This window comes from Tamandua tetradactyla, chromosome Y, assembly GCF_023851605.1.
Source record: "Tamandua tetradactyla isolate mTamTet1 chromosome Y, mTamTet1.pri, whole genome shotgun sequence".
NCBI lineage: Eukaryota > Metazoa > Chordata > Mammalia > Pilosa > Myrmecophagidae > Tamandua > Tamandua tetradactyla.
Window position 1 is genome coordinate 10,460,963 of NC_135354.1, and position 5,108 is coordinate 10,466,070.

Consider the following 5,108-nt stretch of genomic DNA (forward strand, 5'->3'; position numbering starts at 1 on the left):
TCACAGACATACCTCTGGAGTTAAATTAAATGCCACTTCGTTATAAAAATGATTCTATATCCTTAAACCAGTTGGATATCTCCTTAAATTAGACCAACAGTATCTGGTTTGTATCTCCAATTAGACACTATTAACTCTGACTTTAATCACAAAAAAGTAACCTAAAAATTGTCTATATCTTTAGGAATCTGAATATAACGGATGCATGATAACAGACTTAATTGTCTTTAAACATTGTTTTCAGCATATCAGACGCTTAATTTTCTTTTGAACCAAATATGCACTTTTTAACAATGAAACTGTTTAAAACCCTTGTTTTTCTACCATCTTGCAAATATCTGGCATCATAAAATCAAAACTGACTTTATTATGTTGTATATGTTGTGTATTTTCCATGTTACTCTCCCATTATTGCAGCATATTTGTTGGTTTGGGTTTTTGTTGGGGGGGTAAGTTGGGATGGGAGTGTGAAGTGCATGAACTGTGAATTGAACCCAGGTCTCCTGCAGGGCTGGTGAGAATTCTACCATTGAACTAAACCTAAAACTAATTTATTTTTGTTGAACTTTTGGAATTTCAGAACCATTCTGCTTATCAAAGTTTCCACCACTATATTTAATAACGTGGCCATTTAAAAGGGATATGTGGGGTGGATATGCACATGTGCTGCATTGTTGCTGCCATCATTTTGTAATGCATCAGATATTTGCTCTAAAATATTCTTCACTAAAATTTTAACCCTTCAAGGGTCTATACTTTGAGTCCATGCACTCTTTGGATACAAGACATCATCCACATCCCCCACTTAGCATTTCAAACCAAAGTTTAAAGTCCTATGTTGGAAAAAGTTCCTCAGTAGTCCAAGCCTCATTCCAGAAACTCCATTCTGCTTTGAAGATTCTTTTTCACTCTGCAACTGATAAGTAATTTCCCAACCAGCCTATGAATTACAATATTACCTTACAGACATTTTTGCAATATTTTAAACTAGAATTTCCAGGTGTTTAGTACAGTTCCTCTTTTTTTCACTATCTTTTACACTACTTAGCCTGTAGGAGAGGTTGAATGAATATTCAAAGGTAATTCTGTGGTTTTGTGTTTCCATTTGTTTGAATACCTCTGAAAGATGAAATAATTACACTACTGATTTATATTCAAGAAGAGAGTCCAGATTCTAAAAACAACAATTAATCAAACTAATCAGAATTCTCAAACACTGTTTGGGTAAAAGCATTATTGCTTGCCTCAATTATTTCATATCCAAGTACTTTGAATTGGATAAGAGTATTGATCATAATATTTTCCTGCTATACCCCCCCCTAAATACAACTACAATTTGGTAATGCCATTTTTGCAAGTGGTACTGGTTAGTTCAGAAATCTCTTTCAAATGCTAAATTTTATAACTATCCAAATTCACAAATATTAAATATTTACCCATAAAGGGAAAAGTACAAGAAATAACGTTGAAATATATGAATTATGCTCCATTCTTTTTCTTTTCTTTCTTTCTTTTTTTTTTGACTAATTATGTATTCTAAAACATACAATAGAGTAGGCCACGATGGCTTAGTGGCAGAGTACTTGCCTGCCATGCCAGAGTTCCAGGTTCAATTCCTGGTGCCTACTCATGCCAAAAAAAAATTAAAAATTAAAACACACCACAGGCTCACAACTCACAGGATTTGGTTTTGACCTTAATATATTACAACTTTTTGGTTACAGGAGACCCAAAGTAATTTAAGAACTTTCAAAACACAATTGCAATGAGTTTACTAAAGCAAAACTAACTGTGTTTTTTTTTAACATGGGCAGGCACTAGGAATTGAACCTGGGTTCTCTGGCATTGCAGGCAAACATTCCTGCCTGATGAGCCACGGTGGCCCACCCAAAACGAACTGTTTTAATAAATAATCCCAAAATCTCACTGATTTATCACAGTAGTCATTCCCAATCACATAGATTCCAATGGAAGGGGTTCACTTGGGTAAAATTGGAATGATATAGATATGGTCCGCATGACCTCTGTCCAAGAATGACAAGCAAATTCTGAAGCATTCCATATTTTTTAGCAGTCTTATTCAATTGTTCAAAGATGGAAGCGAATCAAGTATATCCACTAATGAAAGGATAATCAAAATGTGGTATGTACATATGATGGAATATTATTTAGGTGCAAAAAAGAATGAGTCCCAATACATGTGACAATATGGATATAGTTTGAGGACATTATGTTGCATGAAATAAGCATGACACAAAAGGGCAAATACTGTATGACTTCACTGATATGAACTAAGTATAATAAGCAAGCTCAGAGAGTTAGAATCTGGAACATAGTTTACCTAAATGATAGGAAAGAGGTAAAGATTGAGGAGGTGATGCTTAATTGGTGCATAATTTCTGTTTTGCTTGATTTTGAATGTTTGGAAATGGACAGTGGTGATGGTAGCACATTATTGTGAGTGTAATTAAAAGCTCTGAATTATGTCTGTGAATGTGGTAAAAGGGGGGAGTTTTGGGTCATTTAAGTTATTAGAAGAAAAATAAGAAGATAAAACAGTATGCTCTAGTTTAAAATGTTATAAGCCCAGTAAAGTCATATTCTTTTCCTAATCCAATCTTTTTGGCTGAAAACTTTGAATAGATTGTTTCCATGGAGATACGATACACCCAAGTGTTTGATTTGATGGAGATGTAACCCACACATTTAAGGTAGGCCTTAATTAGTTTACTGGAGTCCTTTAAGAGGGGAAACATTTTTGGACAAAGCTCAGAGGGATACAGGCATTTGAGATGCTTGGAGTGCTGACAGAGAAAGCTTAGATGCTAGAACACAGATGTTTGGAAATGCAAATGCGCCAGCAGCTGGGAGAGCTAAGAGGCTAGACAGGAGACAGTGCCCAGCAGATGTCACCATGTACCATTCCTTCAGATGCTAAGCAAGCCCAAACCTGGAAATAAGCTAAAAATTGAACTCCAGCATTTGCCTCAGAGCAGATATATCAGCACCCACAGAAGCTTAGAGAGGAAGCCACTGGAATCAGAGTCTGGAAACAGTAGAACTGGTACCAAGGATCTGCAGACACGAACTGCATGCCTTCTCAGCTAACAGAGGTGTTCCAAAGGTCACTGGCCTTTCTTGAGTCAAGATATCTTTCCTTGGATGCCTTAGTTCAAATGTATTTAAGGCCTTAGAACTTTAAATTTGTAACTGAATGAATCCCCTTTATAAAAGCCATTCCATTTCTGTTACATTGCATTACAACAGCTTTAGCAAACTAAAATATTGTATAACACTATGAACACTGGACAATGATTAATGGTATATTTATAGTAGTGTTTTTCATGAATTATAACTAATTTATAACAGTTTTAATAGGTGTTAAAAATAAGGTAGTACAAATTGGAAAAAATGCACCTAATCTAAGCTATAGACCCTAGTTACATTAATATTTTCGTATCCTTTTCATTAATTATAACAATGGTGCCACACTAATGTGATTTTTAAAGAACAGGAGAATTTATGGGAAATTTGAAGGTTTTTATAAGACTTTTCTGTAAACCTATAGGTTTTCTAGTTTAAAATATAACAGTAAAATCATATTGTTAAAAAAATCCAATGGTAGGGAGAGGTTCCTTGCAGGGGCATTCTGTCTGTGGTGACTCAATATCCCAGCCTGAAAGAGAGAGCCACAGCAACTTGGTAATTACAGATGCAAGATGCCTAGTTCAACTTAAATTTCAGAGGAACAATGAGTAATTTTTTTTTACCATAAGTATGTCCCATGCAATATTGGAGATACACTTACAGAAAAAAATGTATCTGTGGTAAATCCAAAATTCAAATTTCCTCAGTATCCTATAAATCACTTCACAGATCTAAAATAGATATTTCACCATTTCCCTAAGGCACTATTCACCTAGCAGCTGAGGAATAAAGGGAATCAAAAGTCTTATTTGAATTGCTTCAGATAGGCTGGAGAGTGTGATTCAGCCTTGAAATAACATGCATCACTTTTCCCATGTTCTTTTGAGCAGAGCGTGGTTTCCTGGCCATAGATCCCTGCAGTGTGATGAGAAGTTTGGTGAAGTTCTTGTCTAGTAAAAAAACACATATGTTGACAAGCAACAAACCACTCTGTGCCATGACAAGAGTCCATGACTCACTACTCCAACAGGGGCAGAGATAGCAACACAGGAGCAGGTTTAAGAACTAAGACACTGGAGAAGAATAATTCAGGATTTACTGTATATGAAAAATCATAGATGAATTCACATCAACTACAGACGTTACAGGTACAGAATTAACATTACAAGATAGCAAAGAATTTGTTGTAAGATGATTTTCTTGAAGCTGGATTATAAGCAAAGAATAAAGCAATGCCATGTGACATTCAAGAACATTACTCAAAAGTATGTATACAGGTATATATATATATTTATATCTAAATATATACATGTATGCATAAATATATATGTAAATGTATACATGTATATGCAAATGTATATATATATATATATATATATATATATATATATATATATATGAAATCTATCTGGCCTATGAAAAGTGTCATCTCAATGTGCTAAGAATAGTAGAACAAAGAAAGACACTCTTGAAAGTAGCCCTGAAATACATATGAGCCTTAAAGATAATGCATGGAAAATTCTTCTATAACTAAGGCTACTATTATCAAGAGTTTAGACCAGGTTTCAAGTGGTGAATAGCTGAGAAAAATGAAAAGTTGCTGTAAAAAAGAAATTATCCTATATCCATATTAATGTATATAAATATGGATATCTATTTAATATGGTGCAGAACATGGACACGTTTGTTTCTTAGAAACATGTACATTAGATGTCACTCTTCTTCTCTGGAAATGCTCTTAATTTTAAGAATAGATGCATAGCTAAACTATAAGTGCTTACTCAATAATCGCAAATCAAGTAAATACAAAAGAAATCTAAAAAGCAATAAACCGTTTTTGAATGTTTGCCATGAAAATTTAAGGCAAAAATACATGGGAGGATGTGTACAAGAATATTTTAAATTTGAGAAGCTACAAAGATATCCCTTCTTTCCTTGAACATTCCTAGATATTGACAGTC

At 34.2% G+C, this 5,108-nt stretch overlaps 1 pseudogene; it reads left to right on the forward strand.

The window, feature by feature from the left end:
• Nucleotides 1-1,968: 1,968 nt before the first annotated feature.
• On the forward strand, nt 1,969-2,068 carry LOC143672656 (U6 spliceosomal RNA; annotated as a pseudogene).
• The last annotated feature ends 3,040 nt before the right edge of the window (nt 2,069-5,108 follow it).